Source organism: Rattus norvegicus, chromosome 6 (genome assembly GCF_036323735.1).
Source record: "Rattus norvegicus strain BN/NHsdMcwi chromosome 6, GRCr8, whole genome shotgun sequence".
Classification (NCBI taxonomy): domain Eukaryota; kingdom Metazoa; phylum Chordata; class Mammalia; order Rodentia; family Muridae; genus Rattus; species Rattus norvegicus.
The window spans coordinates 105,587,695-105,613,061 of NC_086024.1; the positions used below are offsets into that span (position 1 = coordinate 105,587,695).

The 25,367-nt window shown below is 47.5% G+C and overlaps 3 pseudogenes; 2 read left to right on the top strand and 1 right to left on the bottom strand.

The window, feature by feature from the left end:
* The window catches only part of LOC134479151 (ornithine decarboxylase-like), a 104,853-nt pseudogene that overhangs the window by 71,840 nt on the left and 7,646 nt on the right, over positions 1–25,367 (bottom strand).
* LOC134479425 (dnaJ homolog subfamily C member 17-like) lies at positions 5,356–6,314 on the top strand (annotated as a pseudogene).
* Positions 6,684–13,623, top strand: LOC100910914 (M-phase phosphoprotein 6-like; annotated as a pseudogene).

Here is a 25,367-nt window from a genome sequence, read left to right on the forward strand (position 1 = left end):
ACGTGAGGATTTTCATCTCCCTGAGCCCATATGGTCTGGCACCCCCGCCACACTGCTGCCTTCCATGAGACAGAGTATAGTTCTTCCTCACCGCATGCCTCTGCTTCTGTAGGGGCCCCCATTCCACCCTGGGCCACCTCTGGCCCGGGGCACGGAGCCTTGCTGAAGATGGATGAAACCATGGACTCCTGAGACAATGCCCCATTGCCAAAGAATTGCAGTGCAAGCCTCTTCGGCGCGCATGCCCCAAGACTGCTGCTGAGCGTCCTAATGTTGAGTCCTACCTTTACTTCTGCTGCCTCTTCTGTGGGCATCACACGGATTAAATCAAACCAGCTGCCACACCATGTTAGCCATCAGACCACTAACACCTGCTGACTGCGGGGGGACTCAGGACTTACACATCTCCAGCAGGCCTCCGCATCGCCATGATGCCCTGCGTATAGCTGCCCACCAAGCAGAGCGCCCTCTTCAAGCACATGCTGGTGAGAGGTACCTACTCCACCTCTGTATGCTTTACCTCAGACCTTGACTTTCCATGGGGTACACATGGTTTCAGGGGAGCGTTCCTGAGCTTGGAGCTACCCATGCTGCCTCTGGGGAAAGAGCCTTTCACTGAGCCTCTTTCTGGACATTTTCCCTCGGGTGAGACTTTCTCTTTTTGAGACGGATTAATGCCAGGCCAGGCCTCTATAGAATGCTCACTGGCCCAGGAGCACTGGCTCTAAGTCTACCCCCAGCACTGCACTGGTCGGGGCAATTAATCCCTATTCTCACACATGGGTCTCTAGGTCTTCGCTGCCTGTCCCCATATCCTGGGATGTTTTGGACTAATTTACACTAACCAGAAAACAGTATCTCTTTCTGCCCCATTACCAGGCCTCCCTCTTCTCCCTTCTTTATTGCTGTAGTTCCTAGTTTGTGAAAAGCAGGTCCAACCCCATTCTTCAGGAACCTTGTCTGGGAAGAATGCTTTCCCACGCATGTGTGGCCCCGAACAACCTTGTACAAGCAAGCTCTCCCTCTCTCTGTCCAGGACGTTGATCCAGCATGCTCACACTGCCAGCCAAGCACAGTGCCTCAGCTGTGCACACCAGTTTCCCAGCTCCCTGTGAATGCACACTCTTGCTTCTCCCTTGCTCTCAGATCTTAAAGAATGTAAACTTTTATAAGCTATAGGAAATACTCAGACATACCTCTTATGAACCAAAGACTCCACTCAGAGAAGTTCATCTGCCTAAAGATCCCACTTACTACCTATTCCTAAGGGTGGGAGTCCTCTGGGTTTCAAGCGTACATCTAAGAAAAAGTTTTCTTTTCTCCCAAACGCACTTAATCTTATTCTCTGCCTATAATAAACATATATGTGTGCTATAGCATCTTTTCAAGTCCAGATACTTACTACACCCAGGACAGCTCCAGAGATGGGACCTCTAGATGTTACAATCTCCTCTCACAGACACAGACACTCATATTGGACCCGTTCCTTCTGACCTATCCTCAGACAGTTCCACAGACCATGGACAACAGGGAGACAGCCAACTCTAGGACTGTACAATCTTCAGCATACCATTTTTCTAGGTTCCCTAGAGACATGTCACCACAGAGCAAGCAGGAAATAGTAAGAGTTTACGACAACACAATTCCTGCTTCACCATCACCACGAATTTTTTTTTTAATTAAACCAAACTGGGGAATGTTGGTATTCTCTCTAAGCTCAAAGAGCATAGCTATGCAGGAACAGCCAGGTATGCTCTACCCCTCTGACACAAGCCCATTTGGGCATAGGAGCACAGAATGTTGGGCCCCCGTATTTATTCACAAAACAACTGGGCGGGCTTCCCTTCTGTCTTTGTGCATAGTCAGCACTCTAGGACCAAGAGGCTTGCCTTCCGGGCTGCTGGAAAGGCCCCTCTGGTTTTTCCTGGGGCGGTTCCTGACCCAGTGTCCTTTTTCTTTGCATTGGCACACTGACCTTTAGCCAGGAATTCTCTTCTGTTGCCAGGTACTGTCTTCCTAGGTTCCCTAACTACTGTGGCCAGTATATGTTCCTCTCTTGTCTTTTATCTCTCTTTAGCTCTCTAACTTCCTCTTCTTTTTGTCTCTTTTCTTCCCTAGCTTCCTGCTCGTTTTACCTTTCTTCCTCTTTCTCTTCCTCAGTCTCTCTGCTGTCCACTTATGTGCACATACCCTGAACCACACTTCAACTTTCCTTTCTCTGCACTTACACTAACTCTCAGCAACTTAGCTTAACTCTTCAAATTTCTGTAACTTTTTCTTTATATCTTTTTCTCAGCTTAGCCAGATTGGTGGGGCGCTTTCCAGCCCCTCGGGGACCCACCCTTGGAGCCTGGCGGTAGACCTGGAGCACTCCCTACCTTCAGGGGTATTGAAGTCAGTCAGGAGTGAGGGTCTTCCATCCATGTCTGGAACATTTATTTTCTGGCCTCTAGTAGAATTCTGTGTTTCCTCGGTGGTAAAGACGATCTATAACAGTTACTAATAAGCATCTCATGTGGGATGGTGAGAAAACAAGAGGAGAATCTAGAGAATAGAGGTCCACTGAAGAGGACAAGTAGCATTTATCACACAGCTAAACCAGGAGGCCTTTTCGGGACAAACAGGCCGTTGTAAAAATAAGCACAAGCTTCGTGTCTGTGAAGCAGAAAGGCCAGCAGAGAGGCAACTGATATGTTACCGACTATCTCTCTGGACTTAGAGTTTTCCTCAAGGAGTCTCTCTTCAGTGTCAGCTTCGTGGCTTTACCTCTCAAGAGAACCAGCCTCCAAATGACACTAGGCTTCTAGTAATAACAAAAGGATGGAGAGATGGTTAGGACCTGGGTGTTAGATGCCAAGTGGCTGATATAAGAATTGTAACCGGTTCACCTGGGACTTTCAGGACCTCAGTAGCAGCCCTTTACCAAACTGTCGCACTGGGTTAAAGGCCCATGGAAAAGAAAAGATTAATCCTGACCTTGGCCACAGCCAAAGCCTGAATTCTAAATTTTGACGAGCAAAACAAAGTTCTTCACAGTTAGTTGTAGATTCTTTCTGAAACTATTTTAGGGGCTTCCCTGCCTCCCAACCTGGGGCATTTTGACCACAGGGGCAGGAACTTGCTGATGAGGGGTTAGGAACAAAGACACTGTCCATGTAGACAGACCATTCTCTTAGAATAGGGCCAGTGGATAAGGGAAGGCAGGCAGGCTCTCTCAAAGAAAGTTCTCTTAATGCACTCTTTTTGTTGTCAAAGCATCAGCCCTGGCCAACTGACCCTTAACCTTGAAACTCTTCCCCCCCCCGCCCCCCGCTGACTCAGGCCCCTGCCCATGCACAGCCTGCAGCTTGCTTGCCCATGCACCTGCCACCCTCAGCCCCACACTTCCCTACTCTGAGCTGTCCCTTCCTTAGAAGCTGTGAATGTTTAAGCAACAGGGAGAATTTTTCTTCAGGACCTAAGGTAAAACTTTCAGGTTCTGATAATTCCTGCTTCAGACAGGGTCACTCGCTAACCTGGAGTCCTTCATACACAACTGTTAACAGCAGCTAGACTGGACAAGGGGAGCAAAGGGAGGGGCATCTCCCCTTGGGAAGGAGGCTCAAGAGAGAAAGATAAAACTCCCTGGCAGAAAACCATTTTTCTCAAGCAAATTATTTTTAACTTCTAGGTTAAGCACCAAGAGGACCAAGTGAAACTCTTTGACGAACAAAGTAAATAGTTCTGTGATTAAGTTTCCAGTTATAAAGATCAGAGGAGGAGAAAGTCCAATACGGAAGGGGCTGCATCCCATTGCCTGGACCAGGGGGAGGTCTGGAAGCCCGCAAGGGAAAAACAAGAATTGGGCCAGTAGAGGAGTCAGGGGTGAGTGCTCACCAACTTCCCGTGCCCTAGGCCGGACCTCTAGAGGGGCAGAGGATTCAGGAGGTTGGACACCATAAGTGCCCAAAGGTATGGCTACTGTGGAGTCCTGCTCTGTGGGGCTCTGAGCCCTGCAGCTTCGGGTACCTGTAGCCGGACACCCACTCCCTGATTCTTCTTCCTGTGGAGCAGAAGTCAGAAGGCTGCTGGGGAGGAAATGGGGCATAAATACGGGGGACGGAGCTGGCCATTCAGGAGGCTCCTCAACCTCAGGATAGATCTTAGGAGGAGCAGAGGGTACTGAGGATTTTGAACCGGGTTTTGCCAGACCTAAATGTAAGGTTGCTGGTCCGGGTGTGCTCCCAGTTTTTCCTGAAAAACAATAGCTTTAACATAAAGAATCATAGTCATGTCAAAAGAGCCCTCAGGGGGCCAGCCCACACTGAAAGTTGGCCACTCAGAGGTGCACAAAGTCTGCCACTTTCCCTTCTTAACTTCAACTGACATAGTATGTGCTCTGTCCCTAACTTGTCCAATGATCTAACATCAGGCTTACGGGAGTCATTACTGTCTGTCCTATCATCACAAAAAAACACTAAACAGACAAACAACAGACAACACAAAGAAACCACAATATCCAGACAACAACTGCTGTGCCTAGTCCACAGGCATCAGCCAAAAGCAGTTTCAGACGAAGAGGTCTTTGAAGTTTCTCTTCCAAGAGGAACACACTATCATCTTCTACCCAATAGGAGACCACCAGGCGTCCCTGGCTCTCCTGTTGCCCTGAAGCATCTGTCAGGGTGCAGCTTGTCGTCCTCCCGACATGTCTGTCGACCACAGCTTCTGAGCTTTACAGCTCCGGAAAGTGGCTGCAAAACCAGAGCGCTTTTCAGGTACTAACCAGAACCAGAACAGAGACAGACACAGACAGCAGCTGCACATTCAGACACAATTGGGGACCCCCTTACCTCCAAGAAGGTCTTTGGAGTTGTGGGTGGTTGCGAGATCCCGGACGAGCCCCTAAATGAAAGACTACCAGGGTGGGGAAGACCCCCACTCAAATCTCAAGATGACGCAACCCCCCAAGAACTCATGAGAAACGAGTCTTGATGTAATAAACAAGAGGTGTATTTGAGGAACCAGAGCTCTGGAGATGACACGTATCTCACACAGGAGACAGAGGAGTCGACCTCTAGCCCAAGTAGAGGAAGGTATTTACAGGGAAAATTACATAGGTAGTTGGCAACAGTCGCAGAAAGCAATTTCATTGGTTTGTAAGTTGGGCTCAGTTAACTCTAGGCCACCCTGCTTCTGAGGCAAGTTGACCCTAATTCTCTTTTTTGTCAGGAATGTTGAGTCAGGCCTTATTGAGGCCAGATAATTTTGTGTAGCCGGGCTACATCCCCAAAACATGTTTTTTGCTGTGAGGTAAACTTGTCCTCATAGCAGGGTCAGTGGGGGATACTTTAAAATCTTTATTCTTTCAGAATCATGGCAGTGACCAAAGAGGTCTTACAGATGTTTCTCTACCTGCTGCTGGGAGTCGAAGAGAAGGCAACAGACAAAGAGAAGAAGGCCTATAGACAAAAAGCACTCCCCTGCCACCCAGACAAAAATCCAGATAACCCCAGAGCAGCTGAACTCTTCCACCAGCTGTCCCAGGCCTTGGAGGTACTGACTGATGCTGCAGTCAGGGCTGCATATGACAAGGAGAGGACAGTCAGGAAGCGGGCCGCAGAGACGACCCAGAGACTTGAGGAGAACAGGAAGAAACTGAAGCTTGACCTGGAGGCCAGGGAGCAGCAGGCCCAGGCCCAGAGTACTGAGGAAGAGGAGGAGAGCAGGAGCATCACCACACTAGAGCAGGAGATTGCTCGATTACAAGAAGAGGGTTCCCGTCAGTTGGAAAAGCAGCAATGGCTGATCCAGGAGCAGACCCGCCAGGACCGAGAACAGAGGCTGAGAGGAAGAACAGAAAATAGAGAAGGCAAAGGAACCCCCAAAGTAAAGCTTAAGTGGACATGCAAGAAGGAGGATGAGTCCCAAGGGGGCTACTCCAGAGATGTCCTCATGAGGCTTTTACATAAGTATGGGGAGGTTCTCAACTTGGTACTTTCCGGAAGGAAGCCAGGCAATGTCATAGTGGAGATTGCAACTGTCAGAGCTGCGGAGTTGACCGACAGAAATGAAGTGGGCCTGGCTGACAACCCTCTGTAGGTTTCCTGGTTGGAGGGACAGCCCCAGGGCACGGTGATCCCAGTCCCCCAGGACTGTGGAAGGGCTCAGTGTTGTCAGAAAGGGACTATGAGAGTCTGGTCATGGTGCGCATGCGCCAGGCCACTGAGCGACAGCAGCTGATGGCCCAGATGCAGCAGGAAGATGAGGGGGTACCACGTAGCCCGCACTTCAGCCTTCCCAACCCACACCCTTTTCTGAGTCATCACCAATAAACTTTTTAAAAAAACAAACAAACAAAAAAAACCAAACATGTATAATATGTAATGGATAATTTCTAATCTTGATGGCCTGTTGCATTTGAATAAACAATGTTAATTCAGAGGTATCAGGGACAAATTCAGCAGTCTCTATAGGCATTCAGTGAATCAATAATTACGTTAAGAGCTTCAGGATATTCCAATATCATAAGGATAGCATACAATTCTGACTTCTGAATTGATGTGGACGTTTGACCACCATGCTTATTTTATCTGACTTACAACCTGCCATACCCATCTTGTTTACATCAGTATAAAAAGTTAGCACCGAACGCAACATCTCGCTCTCCTCTTGACCCTGTGCAAGTGCGGTGCAGTGGGAAGCCTCTGAAAATGTATCCAATATGGCATCGGAGCGGAAGACTAAGTTATCGAAAACCTGCTGCGCATGAAGTTCATGCAGAGGGGCCTGGACTCGAAAAACCAGAAACAGCTGGAAGAGGAGGAACGGAAGATGATCAGGGATGAGCACTGGTACCTGGATTTGCTGGAGTTGAAGGAGAAGGAGAGCTTCATCATAGAAGAGCAGAGCTTCTCCCTGTGTGAAGGTATTCTCTACGGAAGGATGCCATTCAGAGGCTTTAATCCTGAAGTTGAGAAAGTAATGCTTCTGATGAATTCCAGGAACAGAGTGGCAGGGTCAGAAGAGGAGGAAATACTAGACATTGGAATGTCGAAAGAAGAAATGGCAAGAAGACATGAGAGTTTGGAGGGACCGATTGGTTAGATGTTTGCCAAGAATAGGAAGCCAATGATGAAGAAGATGAAAATGGAAATATAAAAGCCATTAAAATTAAGAAGATGTTCTTCTTTTTTTTTTTTTTTTTTTTTTTTTGGAGCTGGGGACCGAACCCAGGGCCTTGCGCTTCCTAGGTAAGCGCTCTACCACTGAGCTAAATCCCCAGCCCAAGAAGATGTTCTTAAAGCCCGAAGACTAATATGGACGCCTGTAATCCAGTGGATGCTGTGAGAACAGCATGGTCTGAACTAACCCTCCTGTCCTCGGTACTGGTCCCTTCTAAGGGATGCCTAGGGTTGGAAATGTGCTGTTCTTGAGACAGAAGGATGATGGACGTTCTACATCCTTTTGGCGGCAATCGGGGGCTTCACATATGTGGGTATACGCTGCTCCCTAGACTTTTGGCCTGATTCTGTGTGAATATACACACAGACAGGGCACAAACCTACACCTGCTCTCAGTTACTCTCCAGGAATGAGTATTGTAAACTAATTCTTGCCTTGGTTTTACTGCCCTTACATTTATATTTTACTTTTTGAATCATGTCAAGGCAAATCATTCACTTTGAATTTCAATATTTGAGAACTTTTCAGAAGTGATTGACCAGGAACAGACATGGCTCTCAGCCCAGAGTATTCGCATGCTCATAGGCCTTCTTCATGAGTAGAAGTGTGGGGTTTGTGTATTTTAAACAGTCACCTGGATCTTTTTCTAATGTTCTATAATAAACGTGCTTTATATTAAAAAGTTGATACCTCTGGAGTTGTTACTCATTCCTAACAATTATGGTAATGATATTAAATAGTGGATTTTTAAAATGCTTCAATATCTAGCATTTCTATCAGTCGCCAGGTCAGCTCACTGTCAGGAATAGCATCAGTAGCAGGCACATGGTGCAGATACGCTGGGAAGGATGCATGCGTTTCTGCAGGCCTAAGACAATCTTGTGGGAGTGCACTCACACATCACCCTTTTGTGCCTGTGCTACCTCCCGCTCTTCCCAGCCCCTTGTCTCCCTGAGGCATTTGGGCACCTGGTAGTGAAAGCACGGGGAGCAGGGCAGGGCAGCAGTTTCCCTTCCAGTCTATTTCTTTCCCCTTTTCATCATGGGGTACATTACCAGTCTCATTCACTAAGCCTGAACCTTGTTCTCCTCCTGGCTCTTTCTTTCCAAGCATTTCAAATTCTAGTCACAAACTCTACGTGCATAGTCAAGTCAGTCATCTTTTCTAGCAGAAGAGAATTGAGTGAACTTTGAGTTTTCAGCTTTCACTCCAAACTTCCAGAATAGTATATGAACATACAAAGCAAAATCAAAAATCCCCTCCAGTTACACAGTATGATAGCACCCAGCAACTGTAGCTGCCATTTTATCATTTCCTTCAGGAACATTGCTCACCCCTCAGAATCTACAGTTTCCTCTACCACATTAGAAGCAGAGTTACCCGTTATGTCTAAGTCACGGTGGATGCCCCTGTAGGCATAAAGGTTTTGAAACCTCCTCTTAAGTTATGCTCTAGCCCACAATAGAGCCCACAGGAGCAGCCTTGCCCCGGATGTAGGGAAACAGCTGAGCAATTCTATCTGCTTCTCCCCTTTAGCAGGTATTATTTCTTCCTGGGATCCCCATCTACTATACCTGGATACACCATGAGTCTATGAGAAGTGAATCCACTTCTTCCCAATATTATTCCCACTGTCCCTGAAGGTAAGGGACCATCCACACCAGTGGTCCACTTCTATCATGTGACTTTTGGGGATAATGTAAGAGGAATCAATGGCCAGATCAAATCTACACTTTCTCTGCAGCCATGTATAAGATCAGAAATACCTACTTTTCTTGCCTGCTTGGTACCTCCTGACTGACCAAAAGGAAAATGTCTCCAATGTCCCGAGGGGCCTCTAGCTTACAGGGCTGCCTGTAGTTTTACAATCACCACCACCTCATGCCCAGACTACAGCCAATGCCACCAGCCCTTCCTGCCTTTCTTCTTCCACCACAATGCTGAGTTCTGGGATTGGCCACTGCCAACCCTAACCCGGCCTCTTTCTCTCTCCGCCACTGCTTTGTGGGTTCTTGCCACTGGCTTGCCTCTGAGACCTTTGATACTGTGGACAAGAGATACAGGGCTGGAGAGATAGCTCAGGGGTTAAGAGCACTGACTACTCTTCAAAACCCGAACACTGGTTCTGAAAGCATGGATGGAACCAGGAACCTTAACATTTGCGCCGTGACTCGGATGCCCCAGGTGAGGATTTTGATTTCCCACTGCCCACATGGCCTTTTACTTCCGCCATTCCTCTGCTGACCCCGAGGCAGAGGATAGGCCTTTCCCAACACATTCCTCTACTGCCCACAGCAACCACCAGCTTCTCCTGGCAGAACCTTGGTGGAGGTGGAGGGAACCTGTGCACTCCAGCCTTATCACTGCATTGTCCACAGTTCACCCAGGTCTGTGGGTAAAGCTGCAGTTGCTCACAACTGGCTGCGTGCTCTCCCTGGCGTGGCAAGGAAGAACGGAGAGGAATGCCACTTCTGTGAACATGACTCGAGATTGCTACCAAGCGTCCTGCTGTTGGGCCCTGCCATTACATCTGCTGCCACTTTTGTGAGCATCACAGGGATTTGATTACAGCTACTGCCACAACATCGACACCATCAAACCACCAACGACTGCTGGCTGCCTGGGATCTCAGGACTTACACCACTCCAGCAGGCCTCCCGTTCCATAGGATGCCCTGCTTATAGCTGCCAACCAAGGAGAGCGCCCTCCTCAAGCACATGCAGGTGAGCAGTACCTATTCAACCTCTGTGCGCTTTACCTCAGAGCTTGACTTTCCATGGGGTACACAGGGTTTCAGGGGAGCGTTCTTGAGCTTGGAGAATCAGCGTACTGGAGCTACCTCTGGGGATAGAGCCTTTCACAGAGCCTCCTTCTAGGAACTTTTCCCTTTGGTGAGACTTTCTCTTTTTGAGACGGTTTAATGCCAGCCCAGGCCTGGATAGACTGCTCTCTGGCCCAGGAGCACCGGCTCTAAATCTAGCCCGAGCACAAGTTGGGGCAGTTAATCCCTATTCTCACCCATGGGTCTATAGGTCTTCAATGCCTGTCCCCATTTCCTGGGATGTTTTGGTCTAATTTACACTAACCAGAAACCATTCTCTCTGTCTGGCCCCATTCCCAGGCCTCCCCCTCTTCTCCCATGCTTGTTGCTGTAGCTCCTGGTTCCTGCCCTGTGAAAAGCAGGTCTGACCCCTTTTCGGAGGAACCCTGTCTATCAGGCCCGTTTCCTACTATCTGGGCCCCTAAGACCCTTGCATAAGCCAGTTCTCTTTCTGTCCGGGACTTTGCTCCAGTGTGCTAACAACACCGCCTGCACACATTGCCCCAGCTGTCCACACCACTGTCCCAACTACGGGTACTTGAGTGCTCCCTCTTTTACCTTGCTCTGCCGATCTTAAAGAATGGAAACTTATAAACTACAGGAATCCCACTCAGACCTATGTCTTATGGAATAAATAGATTCCACTCAGATAAGTTCATCTGCCTCAACATCCACATACAACCTATTCCAAAGGGTGGGAGTCCTCTTGCTTTTCAAATTTCCATCTAAGAAAAAGTTTACTTATCTCCTGAAACATGCTTAATTTTATTCTGTGCCTATAATAAGTATGCATGTTCCAGCACCTCATCAAGTCCAGGCGCTTACTACACCCAGGACAGCCCTAGAGAAGCGACCTCCAGATATTCCAATCTCCTCTCAGACACAGATGCTACTATTGGATCGGTTACTTCTGACCTATCCTCGGATAGTTCCACAGACCCTGGACAACAGGGAGTCAGCATCTCTAGATTGAGCAAATAACCCCATCCCCATCTTTTTAGGTTCTGGAGACACATCGCCGCAAGCAAACAGGAAGTAAGTCAGAGATCACAACCCAATTCCTGCTTCACCATCGAGTCTACTATTTTTTTTTTTAATTAAACCAAAATGGGAGAATGTTGGTGTTCTACGCTCAAAGAGCACAGCTGCATGGGAACAGCCAGGTATGCACTACCCACAGTTGCCTGGCAATAGCCAGCTATGCCTGACACTAGAAAAGGGGCTGCTTGCCCTGTCTTACCCTCTCTTACTTCCCTTACTCTTTGTTCCTTGCTGCTCTTGTCCCCTTCCCCGTCCCTCCCCCCATATGTCCATGGCCAGCCACCTATCTGCTCTTCTACTCTTCTCTCATTTAACCTCTTCACCTGAACCATGGTGGCTTGGCGTGTTCTGTCAGGGCACAGGCCAAAATTGGAAACCCTAACAATTATGTCCTCCTTCATCTGAAGAGACAGACAGGAAGAAGACACAGAGAAGATGAAGATCACTCAGATCCAGGTTCATCTTCCTCCATCTCCTATCTCTTCCTGGTCATCTTTCTGTCCCCTCTCTAAAACTTTCAGCCCTGCCTTCTTTTCCCACTGCCCAATCACAGGCTCATGTAACTAATTAAGATTTGTACCTGGCCTCACCTGCATACAGACAGCAATCCACAGGTCAGTTTGGTTCCCAATGGCAGGAGGTTACCTCATTCAGACTCAGACTGGCAAATCCTTTGACCAATGTCAAAGGCTGCAGTGGCCTAGAATCCTCTGTAGCTCACAGTAACCAGAACCTGCAAGGTCTTAGGTACGGTTACCGTATTCTCTAGAATCAATGCACCTGTCATTGTGAACTCTGGAACCTTTGGCCTTACAATTTCTTGGGAAATCACCAAGTTGTCTACAGTTAAAACATCAAGCATTTTGATTGCTGATATCTCTAGCCAAAATTTGCCCTGTGATATTTGCATTATACTCCTGAGAACCTATACCAGTGGTCTCCCTTATGCATTCATCTATAGGGCTCGACATGCTTTCAATGGTCTAATTACTCTCTTACATTCTGTGTTTACATCCCCAAAAGCCAATATTTCTATCAATGGCTGTCTAGTTTCTGAGTCTGATAGGGTTCTATAAACAGCTGAACTTAACCTCTGTAAGAAGTCTCTAAAGGAATTCTCCAGAATCCTATTTTAGTAAAGAGGTAGATTTTCCTCCTCAGGTTCTGCAACCAGACCCCAGGCTCTTAAAGTTGCAACACAACATTGTTCAATTACACCCTCAGATCTGATTTGGTTCTGTAAGTCAGCATAACATCCTTCACCAAGTAGTTGTTCTTTAATAAGTTATTCCACTTGTGAAATTACAAGGGCGGGTTCTGTAGCTTCATGCCTTTACCACCACAACCACAGTAATTGTTGAACAGCTGACACCAACCCCTTCCATCCAATCTTGTGGGATCACCTCATGCTCTGGTCTAGTTATTTAGTGTTTCATTAATATAGGAAGAATGTAAATGATACAAAACTACAGATTCTTCAAAATGCTTTAAATCTAGCATTTCTATCAGTCACCAGGTCAGCTCAGTGGCAGGAATAGCACCAGTAGCAGGCACATGCTGCAGAGACACTGGGAAGGATGAAGGTGCCTCTGGAGGCCCAAGCAAAACCTGTGGTAATGCACTCACTTATACATTACCAGTTTGTACCTGTGCTGCCTCCTGGTCTTCCTAGCCCCTTGTCTCCCTGAGGCATTTGGGCACCTGGTAGTGAAAGCACGGGGAGCAGGGCAGGGCGGCACTTTCCCTTCCAGTCTATTTCTTTCCCCTTTTCATCATTGGGTACATTCCCAGTCTCATTCACCAACCCTGAACATTGTTCTCCCTCTGCTGTTTTGCCTTCCAAGCATTTCAACTTCTAGTCAAAAACTCTATGTACATAGCCAAATCAGCAGCCCTTTCTAGCAGAAGAGAATTCAGTGAACCATCTGAGTTTTTGACCTTCCCTCCAAACTTTCAGAAGAGAATGTGAACACTACATACAAAGCAGAACGAAACAAAACAAAACAAAAAGGCCTTCCAGTTACACAGTAGGATAGCACCCAGCAAGTGTAGCTGCCAATTTACAAATTTCCTTCAGTAACATTGCTCACCCCTCATCACCTACACTTTCCTTTACCACATTAGAGGCAGAGTTACCTATTATGCCTAAGTCATGTTGGGTGCCAACTGTATGCATAAAAGTTCTGAAGCCTACTCTTAAGTTCTCCTCTAGCCCACCACAGAGCAGGGGTAGTGGAAGAGAAAAGCTATTAGGATATGGGGAAGTGGACCTGCTCAGCAGTAGTTCTTTGGATTGAACTCTCTCTCCTAGGGCAGCAGTTCAGTCCCAGAACAAATATGAAACACGACTCAGCAGCTGCAGACCAGTCCTCTAGGCAGGTAGACAACCAGTAGAAACCAGCAGCCACAGTCCAGTCCTTTCAGCAAGCAGACACCGGGCAGCTGTATTTCACTCTTGAAGAAACCACCATGCTGGACACTGTCCTGAGGTCAGGCCACAGAAGTGACAAGCTGCTGCAGGACCCTCACGAGCAGTTCTTGGGCGAGCTTCTCTCCATGGCAGCTTTATCACAAGTTGAACTCAACCACGCTATGTAAGCTTTACCTCAGAGCTTGAATTTCCATGGGGTACACATGGTTTCAGGGGAGCGTTCGTGAGCTTGGAGCTACCCATGCTGCCTCTGGGGATAGAGCCTTTCACTGAGCCTCTTTCTGGACATTTTCCCTTGGGTGAGACTTTCTCTTTTTGAGACGGATTAATGCCAGGCCAGGCCTCTATTGAATGCTCACTGGCCCAGGAGCACTGGCTCTAAGTCTACCCCCAGCACTGCACTGGTCGGGGCAATTAATCCCTGTTCTCACACATGGGTTTCTAGGTCTTCGCTGCCTGTCCCCATTTCCTGGGATGTTTTGGACTAATTTACACTAACCAGAAAACAGTATTTCTTTCTGCCCCATTACCAGGCCTCCCTCTTCTCCCTTCTTTATTGCTGTAGTTCCTGGTTTGTGAAAAGCAGGTCCAACCCCATTCTTCAGGAACCTTGTCTGGGAAGAATGCTTTCCCACGCATGTGTGGCCCCGAACAACCTTGTACAAGCAAGCTCTCCCTCTCTGTCCAGGACTTTGATCCAGCGTGCTCACACTGCCAGCCAAGCACAGTGCCTCAGCTGTGCACACCAGTTTCCCAGCTCCCTGTCAATGCACACACTTGCTTCTCCCTTGCTCTGCAGATCTTAAAGAATGTAAACTTTTATAAGCTACAGGAAATACTCAGACCTACCTCTTATGAACCAAAGACTCCACTCAGAGAAGTTCATCTGCCTAAAGATCCCACTTACTACCTGTTCCTAAGGGTGGGAGTCCTCTGGGTTTCAAGTGTACATCTAAGAAAAGTTTTCTTTTCTCCCAAACGCACTTAATCTTATTCTCTGCCTATAATAAACATATATGTGTGCTATAGCATCTTTTCAAGTCCAGATACTTACTACACCCAGGACACCTCCAGAGATGGGACCTCTAGATGTTACAATCTCCTCTTACAGACACAGACACTCATATTGGACCTGTTCCTTCTGACCTATCCTCAGACGGTTCCACAGATCATGGACAACAGGGAGACAGCCAACTCTAGGACTGTACAATCTTCAGCATACCATTTTTCTAGGTTCCCTAGAGACATGTCACCACAGAGCAAGCTGGAAGTAGTAAGAGTTTACGATAGCACAATTCCTGCTTCACCATCACCACGAATTTTTTTTTTAATTAAACCAAACTGGGGAATGTTGGTATTCTCTCTAAGCTCAAAGAGCATAGCTATGCGGGAACAGCCAGGTATGCTCTACCCCTCAAATGCCTGGCAACAGCCTGACACTCTAATAGGGGCTGCTTGCACTGTCTTACCCTCTCTTACTTATCTTACTCTGTTCTTCACTGCTCTTCCCCCCTTACAAATCACTCCCCCTCCATGTGTCCATGGCTGGCTGCCTTTCTGCTCTTCTTCTCTCATTTAACCACTTCAGGTGGAACCATGCTGGCTTGGAGTGTTCTGACAGGGCGCAGGCCATGATTTGAAACCATAACAATTATTATGTCCTCCTCTGTCCAAAGAGACAGACAGACAGAAACTCAGAGAAGATAAAGATGAAGCAGATCCACATGGCTCTTAGACTGCCAATCCTGTGACTGATGTCTACCCTTTGCACAGAGGCTGCAGTAGCCTGAAAGCCTCTGTAGCTCACAGTAACCAGAACCTGCCCCTTCCTAGCTACAATTACCGTATTCTCTAGAATCAATGCACCAGTCTTTTTAAACTGCACCCTTTAGCCTTACACTTTCTCCAGTTATGACCAAATGGACCACAATTAAAACATCAAGCATTTTGATTCCTGATATTCTAGCCAACTTTTGCCCTATGATATTTGCATTATACTACTGAACCAACACCAGTGGTTTCCCTTATCCATTCATGTATAAGGGTTCTAGTTACTATCAATGGACCAATTGCTCCCTTACATTCCCTGTTTGCATTCCTGAAGGCCAATATTTGCATCAAGGACTGTCTGGTTTCAGAGTCTGATATAGCTCTATTCACAGCTGATCTCAACCTCTGTAAGAATTCTGTAAACGATTCTCCAGAACCCTATTTTGGTAAAAGAGGTGGATTTTCCCCCAGATTCTGCAACCAGACCCCAAGCTCATAAAGTTGTAAAATAACATTGTACATTTACACCATCAGATTTGATTTGCTCCTGTAAGGCATCTTAACGCCCATCACCCAGCAGCTGGTCTTTAGTAACAGTTATTCCACTTGTTAATCACAATGGCTGGTTCTGTAGCTTCATGCCCCTGCCTCAAAAACCACTGAAGTTGTTAACCAGGTGACAACAACCCCTTCCAGACTTGTGGGATTACCTCATGCTGTGGCCTAGTTATTTAGGGTTTCTTTGATAGAGGAAGAGTATAAATGATACAAAACAATAGATTCTTCAAACTGCTTTAAAAATCTGGCATTTCTATCAGTCACCAGGTCACCTCATTGGCAGGAATAGCATCAGTAGCAGGCACATGGTGCAGAGACACTAGGAAGGATGCATGCGTTTCTGCAGGCCTAACAAAATCTTGTGGGAGTGCACTCACTCACACACTAACCCTTTTGTGCCTGTGCTACCTCCTGCTCTTCCCAGCCCCTGTCTCCCTGAGGCATTTGGGCACCTGGTAGTGAAAGCACTGGGAGCAGGGCAGGGCAGCTCCTTCCCCTCAAGTCTATTTCCCCTTTTCATCATGGGATACATTACCAGTCTCATTCACCAAGCCTGAACCTTCTTCTCCCTCTGCCGTTTTGCCTTCCAAGCATTTCCACTTCTAGTCAAAAACTCTACATGCATAGCCAAGTCTGCAGTCCTTTCTAGCAGAAGAGAATTGAGTGAACCATCTGAGTTTTTGACCTTCCCTCCAAACTTTCAGAAGAGAATTTGAACATACAAAGCAGAAACAAAACAAAACAAAATCTTCTAGTTACACAGTAGGATAGCACCCAGCAACTGTAGCTGCCATTTTACCAACTTCCTTCAGTAACATTGCTCACCCCTCAGAATCTACAGTTTCCTCTACCACATGAGAAGCCGAGTTACCTGTTATGCCTAAGTCATGATGGGTGCCACCTGTAGGCATAAATGTTTTGAAACCTCCTCTTAAGCTCTCCTCTGGCCCACAATAGAGCAGATGCAGTGAAAGAGAAAAGTTATTAGGATGTGGGGAAGTGGACCTGCTCAACACTAGTTCTCTGGTATTGAGCTCCCTCTCCTTGGGCAGCTGTTCGGTCCCAGAGCAAACACCAAACAGGACTCAGCAGCTGCAGACCAGTCCTCCAGGTAGGCAGAAAAGAGGCAGAAGCCAGCAGCCACAGTCCAGTCCTGCCAGCAAGCAGACACCAGGCAGCTGTAGTAATCCTAAAACATCACGAGGCTGGCCACCGAACTGAGGTCAGGCCACAGAGGTGACAAGCTGCTGCAGGAACTATACAAGCAGTTCTTGGGTGAGCTTCTCTCCATGGCAGCTTTATCACAAGTTGAGTTCAACAATTCTATGTGAGGCAAACCAATTCATGCAGTGTCTTTACTGAAGAATGGCCAGGTGGAGCAAACAGAATGACTTTAAGTATTTTATCGATCTCTCATGATAAAAAAAAAAGAAAAACCTTCCATCCTAGATAACAATTTTATCACATCAAATGACCAAATCTATCCACCCCACCTTAAGGGACTAGGGCGATGATCTTCAGAAAACTGCTTCCTGCTGAATTGGGGTGAAGAACTCCTGTATGGGCCCCATAGGAGAAAAAAATGGTTAGTTTGGGAAAACATAGCTGTGGCATTTGTTGCCCTATCTGGTTTTGTTTCTGGGCTAGCACTTTTGAAGTTGATTTGCCTGCACAGTTAGGAGAAACCAGTAACTGACACAGTCTGTGAATCACCTGGGCTGTTTGCTGGGTGAAGACACTGTCTCAGCAGAAAACAGGTTTTTCCCAGTCAGATATGATCTTTACAAAGTTCTGTTGGTAGCCATGTTTTTGATTCTCTGTAGATGCATACACATAAGCACATCCCCTTAATTGTATTGCCGGTTTCCATTCCACTATCAACACATTGTTATATTGGTTGGCCTTTCAGATATTTCAATATTTTGAGTACCCAGTTATTGCAAAACAACACTTCCCGATGCAGGTTTACATGTATGTCAGCCACATAGTGTCTCAATTTCCATTTTTGCCCTTCAGGTTCCACACATGCAATCCATTGGATAGCACCCTATTCTCGATAATTTACCAATTCTATGAATTGTGTCAAAACCTGAGGTGGCCAATCTGGATTTCAGACCTTTGGGAAAGTAAACTAACATCAGCTCCTCTATGAAAAACCCTTCTATGTCCACACCCATATTTGGACAATCGGGGTCTCTGATCATAGACCTGTGTGCCAGAGCACATGCTTCCTGCGCTCCCAAAAGCCCCTGTTCATTCCACAGGAGTGGCCTTGTTACTCATGTAGGGAAATAGCTGAGCAGTTCTATCCCCTATCTCACCTAAGGTTTCATTTACTTCATGCAATCCCATCTGCTACACCTGGATAGACCATAAGGCCTTGAGAAGTGAATCCACTTCTTCCCAAGATTATCCCCAAGTACATGAACAGAAGGGACCATCCACACCAGTGGTTAGCTTACAACATTCGACTTTTGGGGATAATGTAAGAGGAATCTGTGGCCAGATCCAAAGCTAACCTTCCATGAGCAGCTATGTATAAGATTAGAAATACCTAATGCTTGGAATGTCCTGACTGACCAAAAGGAAAATGACTCGCACTGTCTGCTGCGTATCCTCTAGCTGACAGGCCCCTCCGTGTTGCCTGTAGTTATAAAATGAGTAACATCTTAGCCCAGGCCTGCAGCCAAAGCTACCGACCCCTCCCGCCTTTCCTCTTCTTCCACCATGCTTAGCTCAGGGAATGGCTCCTTCCAAACCTAACCTGGCCTCATTCTCCACCAGTCACTGCTCAGGGAGTTCTTGCCACCAGCTTGACTCTGAGACCTTTGAATCCTTGGACTAAAGACACAGGGTTGGAGAGATGGCTCACGGGTTAAGAGCACTGACTGCTCTTCCAGAGGTCCTGACTCAATTCCCGGCCATCATCTGACTCAATTTCTGACTTTTAATTTCCAGCAACCACATGGTTGCTCACAACCATCTAGAATGGGATCTGGAGCCCTCTTCTGGTGTGGTTGAAGACAGGGAGAGTATACTCACGTGCAATAAATTAAAAAAAAAAAAGACTTCAAATTTGTTTACTGGGCACAGTTGCTATGCAAAGATAAGGCAGGCCGTCCAGGTGGGAGTTACCAGTTCATTACCTCTGTGTCTCCCCCTGCTCTAAACTTGAGGCTTGTTCCACCATCTCCTGCCAAATATTTTTGACCACCCTTTTAGGTTGCAGACCTTAGCTTTACCAGAGCCCTTCCATGATTATTGTTTGTTTCTGTCTAAGCTAAACCCACACAGCTACCTGGGAACAGCCAGGTAAGCTCTGCCCTACAGTTCCCTGCAAGGGCCTGCTGTGCTTGACAGAATAACCAGGACTGCTTTCCCTCTCTTACTTCTCTTAATCCCTTCACCATCCCACCATAGACATGCCCATGCCAGCTGCCTGTCTGCTCCTCTACTCTCCTCTCACTAGGGTTCCCCACGTGGAACCATGGTGGCTGGGTGTGTTTTGTATGGGTAGGGGCTGAGATTCTAAACCCTAACATGGGTGCTGAAACCTGGGATTGAAGCAGGAACCCTAATATTGATGCTGTTCACACGGATGTCCTGAGTGAGGATTCTGATTTCCCCTTGCTCACATGCCCTGATGCTCCCACCACCCTGCCACCAACTCAGGGGTAGAGGACAGGCCTTTCCCACTGCATGCCTCTGCTGCCCAAGGCAGCCCACAGCCTGCTCTGGCCGCCTAGGGCCAGGGACTCAGAGCATCGGCCAAGATGGATGAACCATGCACTCCTGCCCTATCACCACATTGCCCGCAGTCCACTCTGGGCCGGGCCCAGTCACACTTGCTTGCCATGGGTTATGCACTCAAACTGGCTGTGGCAAGGAACAATGGAGATATATGCCACTTCTGTGCACATAACCAGATATTGCCAATGAGCATCCTGCTGATGGGCACTGTCATTAAAACTTCTGTGGCTTCTGCAAGTATCAGAGGGAATCGATCAGAGCTGCTGCTTCACCATCTACATCAGACCACCACCTGCTGGCTGCTGGGGGCCTTCAGGACTTATAACACTCCTCAGGCTTCCCCATTGCCATGATGCCCCCTGCTCTTAGCTGTCCACCCACTAGAGGGCCCTCTTCAGCATGTGCTGGTGAGAGGTACTTAATCAACCTCTGTGCACTTTCTTTACCTCAGGGCTTCACTTTCCCTGTGAACACGGGAATGGTTTCAGGAGAGCATTCTTGAGCTTGGAGAGCTAGCTGTGCTGCTTCTGGGGATAGATCCTTTCATGGAGCCTCCCTTTCTAGGACCTTTTCCCTTGGGTGAGACCTACTTTCTCCTTTTGAGACAGATTAATGCCAGCCTAGACCTGGAAGGCTGCTCTCTGGCTCAGGAGCACTGGCTCTAACTTTAGACCTGGCTCAAGTCAGGGCAATTAATCCCTATTCTCACCCATGGGTCTCTAGTTCTTCACTGCCTGTCCCCATGTCCTGGGATGTAATTTACACTAACCAGAAAACAATGTCTCTGTCTGGCCCATACCCAGGTCTCCCTCTTCTCTTTTCTTTGTTGCTGTAGGTCCTGGTTTGTGCCTGTGAAAATCCAGTCTGACCCCTTTCTGCAGGAACCCTGTGTGTGAGGCCTGCATTCCCACACGTGTCTGACCACTAAGACCCTTGTACAAGTAAGGTCTCTCTTTTTGTCCAGGACTTTGCTACTTCGTGCTCACTCTGCCACCAAAGCACAGTGCCTCATCTGTGCACATCAGTGTCCCAGTTGTGTGTGCATGTACACTCTTGCTTCTCCTTTGCTCTGCAGATTTCAAAGAAGGTAAATTTCTAATCTACAGGAACCACTCAGACCTACCTCTTATGGACCAAGGAGATTGCACTCGGATAAGTACGTCTCCCTGAAGATCCCACTTACTGCCTATTCCAAAGGGTGGAAGTCCTCTGGGTTTGAAATGTACATCTAAGAAAAAGTTTTCTCCCAAACGCGCTTAATCTTATTCTCTGCCTATAATAAGTGTGTGTTTCAGCATCTTGCCAAGTCCAGGCAATTACTACACCCAGGACAGCTCCATAGAAGAGACCTCCATATGTTCCAATCTCCTCTCAGAGACACAGATGATTCTATTGGACCTGTTCCTTCTGACCTATACTTGGATGGTTCTATAGACCATGAACAACAGGGAGACAGCAAACTCTAGACTGAACAAATAACCCCACACCCATCTTTTTAGGTTTAAGAGACACATCGTCGGAAAGCAAACAGGAAGTAAGTCAGAGATCACAACCCAATTCCTGCTTCATCATTGAGTCTACTATTTTTTAATTAAACCAAAATGGGAGAATGTTGGTGTTCTGTCTAAGCTCAAAGAGCACAGCTGCATGGGAACAGCCAGGTATGCACTACCCACAGTTACCTGGCAATAGCCAGCTATGCCTGACACTAGAAAAGGGGCTGCTTGCCCTGTCTTCCCCTCTCTTACTTCTCTTGCTCTTTGTTCTTTGCTGCTCTTGCACCTTCCCCATCCCTCCCACCATATGTCCATGGCCAGCCACCTATCTGATATTCTACTCTTCTCTCATTTAACCTCTTCACATGGAACCATGATGGCTTGGCGTGTTCTGTGAGGGCACAGGCCAAAATTCGAAACCCTAACAATTATGTCCTCCTTTGTCTGAAGAGACAGACAGAAAGAATGGGACATGAATGGATAAAGGAAACCACTGGTGTTTGGTTCAGTAGTATAATGCAAATATCATAGGGCAAAAGTTGGCTAGAATATCAGGAATCAAAATGCTTGATGTTTTAATTGTGGTCCATTTGGTCATAACTGGAGAAAGTGTAAGGCTAAAGGGTGCAGTTTAAAAAGACTGGTGCATTGATTCTAGAGAATACGGTAATTGTAGCTAGGAAGGGGCAGGTTCTGGTTACTGTGAGCTACAGAGGCTTTCAGGCTACTGCAGCCTCTGTGCAAAGGGTAGACATCAGTCACAGGATTGGCAGTCTAAGAGCCATGTGGATCTGCTTCATCTTTATCTTCTCTGAGTTTCTGTCTGTCTGTCTCTTTGGACAGAGGAGGACATAATAATTGTTATGGTTTCAAATCATGGCCTGCGCCCTGTCAGAACACTCCAAGCCAGCATGGTTCCACCTGAAGTGGTTAAATGAGAGAAGAAGAGCAGAAAGGCAGCCAGCCATGGACACATGGAGGGGGAGTGATTTGTAAGGGGGGAAGAGCAGTGAAGAACAGAGTAAGATAAGTAAGAGAGGGTAAGACAGTGCAAGCAGCCCCTATTAGAGTGTCAGGCTGTTGCCAGGCATTTGAGGGGTAGAGCATACCTGGCTGTTCCCAGGTAGCTATGCTCTTTGAGCTTAGACAGAATACCAACATTCCCCAGTTTGGTTTAATTAAAAAAAAATTCGTGGTGATGGTGAAGCAGGAATTGTGTTCTCGTAAACTCTTCTACTTCCTGCTTGCTTTGTGGTGACATGTCTCTAGGGAACCTAGAAAAATGGTATGCTGAAGATTGTACAGTCCTAGAGTTGGCTGTCTCCCTGTTGTCCATGGTCTGTGGAACCGTCTGAGGATAGGTCAGAAGGAACAGGTCCAATATGAGTGTCTGTGTCTGTAAGAGGAGATTGTAACATCTAGAGGTCCCATCTCTGGAGGTGTCCTGGGTGTAGTAAGTATCTGGACTTGAAAAGATGCTATAGCACACATATATGTTTATTATAGGCAGAGAATAAGATTAAGTGCGTTTGGGAGAAAAGAAAACTTTTCTTAGATGTACACTTGAAACCCAGAGGACTCCCACCCTTAGGAACAGGTAGTAAGTGGGATCTTTAGGCAGATGAACTTCTCTGAGTGGAGTCTTTGGTTCATAAGAGGTAGGTCTGAGTATTTCCTGTAGCTTATAAAAGTTTACATTCTTTAAGATCTGCAGAGCAAGGGAGAAGCAAGTGTGTGCATTGACAGGGAGCTGGGAAACTGGTGTGCACAGCTGAGGCACTGTGCTTGGCTGGCAGTGTGAGCACGCTGGATCAAAGTCCTGGACAGAGAGAGGGAGAGCTTGCTTGTACAAGGTTGTTCGGGGCCACACATGCGTGGGAAAGCATTCTTCACAGACAAGGTTCCTGAAGAATGGGGTTGGACCTGCTTTTCACAAACCAGGAATTACAGCAATAAAGAAGGGAGAAGAGGGGGCTGGGGATTTAGCTCAGTGGTAGAGCGCTTACCTAGGAAGCACAAGGCCCTGGGTTCGGTCCCCAGCTCCGAAAAAAAGAACCAAAAAAAAAAAAAAATAGGGAGAAGAGGGAGGCCTGGTAATGGGGCAGAAAGAGATACTGTTTTCTGGTTAGTATAAATTAGTCCAAAACATCCCAGGAAGTGGGGACAGGCAGCGAAGACCTAGAGACCCATGTGTGAGAATAGGGATTAATTGCCCCGACCAGTGCAGTGCTGGGAGTAGACTTAGAGTCAGTGCTCCTGGGCCAATGAGCATTCTATAGAGGCCTGGCCTGGTATTAATCCGTCTCAAAAGGAGAAAGTCTCACCCAAGGGAAAATGTCCAGAAAGAGGCTCAGTGAAAGGCTCTATCCCCAGAGGCAGCATGGGTAGCTCCAAGCTCACGAATGCTCCCCTGAAACCATGTGTACCCATGGAAATTCAAGCTCTGAGGTAAAGCTTACAGAGGTGGAGTAGGTACCTCTCACCAGCATGTGCTTGAAGAGGGTGCTCTGCTTGGTGGGCAGCAATACGCAGGGCATCATGGCGATGCAGAGGCCTGCTGGAGACGTGTAAGTCCTGATTCCCCCCGCAGTCAGCAGGTGTTAGTGGTCTGATGGCTAACATGGTGTCGCAGCTGCTTTGATTTAATCCGTGTGATGCCCACAGAAGAGGCAGCAGAAGTAAAGGTAGGACTCAACATTAGGTCGCTCAGCAGCAGTCTCGGGGTAGGCGCGCCTAAGAGGCTTGCCCTGCAATTCTTTAGCAATGGGGCATTGTCTCAGGAGTCCATGGTTTCATCCATCTTCACCAAGGCTCCGTGCCCCGGGCCAGGGTGGCCCAGGGTGGAATGGGGGCCCCTACAGAAGCAGAGGCATGCGGTGAGGAAGAACTATACTCTGTCTCATGGAAGGCAGCAGTGTGCCGGGGTGCCAGACCATATGGGCTCAGGGAGATGAAAATCCTCACGTGGTGCATCCGAGTCATGGCACCAATGTGAGGGTTCCTGGTTCAATCCCGTGATTCGGTTTAATGTTAGCATTTTGAATCTTGGCCCGTTCCTGGACAGAACACACCCACCCACCATGATTCCACGTGCAGAATGTTAATGAGAGAAGAGTAGAAGACCAGAACGGCGGCCAGCCACGGGCATTCGCATGGTGTCCTGTGGAAGGGGGCAAGAGCAGTGAAGAATAAAGAGTAAGAGAAGTAAGAGAGGGTAAGACAGGGCAAGCGGCCCACATTTTTACTGTCGAGCACAGCTGGCTATCGCCAGGCAACTGTGGGACAAAGCATACCTGGTTTTACCAGGTAGCTGTGGGGGTAGAGCTTAGACCGAATAGCAATAATCATGGAAGGGCTCTGGGAAAGCTAAGGTCTGCAGCCTTGGGCGGGTCGTCAAAGATATTTGGCAGGAAATGGTGGAACAAGCCTCAAGTTTAGAGCAGTAGGAGACACAGAGGTAATGAACTGGTAAATCCCACCTGGAAAGCCTGCCTTATCTTTGCATAGCAATTGTGCCTAGTAGGCAAATTATGAAGATTTTTTTTTTAAGATTTGTTTCACGTGCATGCACTGTCCCTGTCACCAGACATACCAGAAGAGGGGGCCTCATATCCCATTACAGCTGGTTGTGAGCAGCCATGTGGTTGCTGGAAATTAAAAGTCAGAAACGCTGGAAGAGCAGTCAGTGCTCTTAACCTCTGTGCAATACCTCCAGCAAGGTGTCTTTTGTCCCCAGAGTCAAAGGGCTCAGAGGCAAGCTGGTGGCAAGAACCCCCAGAGCAGTGATGTGTAGAGAAAGAAGCCAGGTTAGGGTTGGCAGAGGACAATCCCATAACTAAGAATGGTGGATGAAGAGGAAAGGCAGGAGGGGCTGGTAGCATTGGCCTTAGGCCTGGGCTTAGGAGGTAATGATTGTAAAACTACAGGCAACATCAAGGGGCCTGTCAGGCTGAGTCCCCAGAGCAAACAATTAACGTTTTCCTTTTCGTCAGTCTGGACGTATGAAGCATTATGTGTTTCTGATCTTAGACGTGTCTGCAGAAGAAAGTGTAGCTTAGGATCTGGCCACAGATCCCTCTTTCTTTATCCCCAAAGAGGAATGTTGTTAAGTTAAGGACTGGTGGGTGTGGTTCCTTCCCCTCAGGGACAGTGGGAGTAATCTTGGGAAGAAGTGGATTCACTGCTCAAGGACTCATGGTCTATCCAGGTGTAGTAGATGGGGATCCCAAGGAAGAAATAAAACCTGCTAAAGGGGAGGAAGGGCATAGAATTGATGAGTTATTTCCCTACATCCGGAGCAAGGCTGCTCCTGTGGCATGAACAGGGGCCTTTGGAAG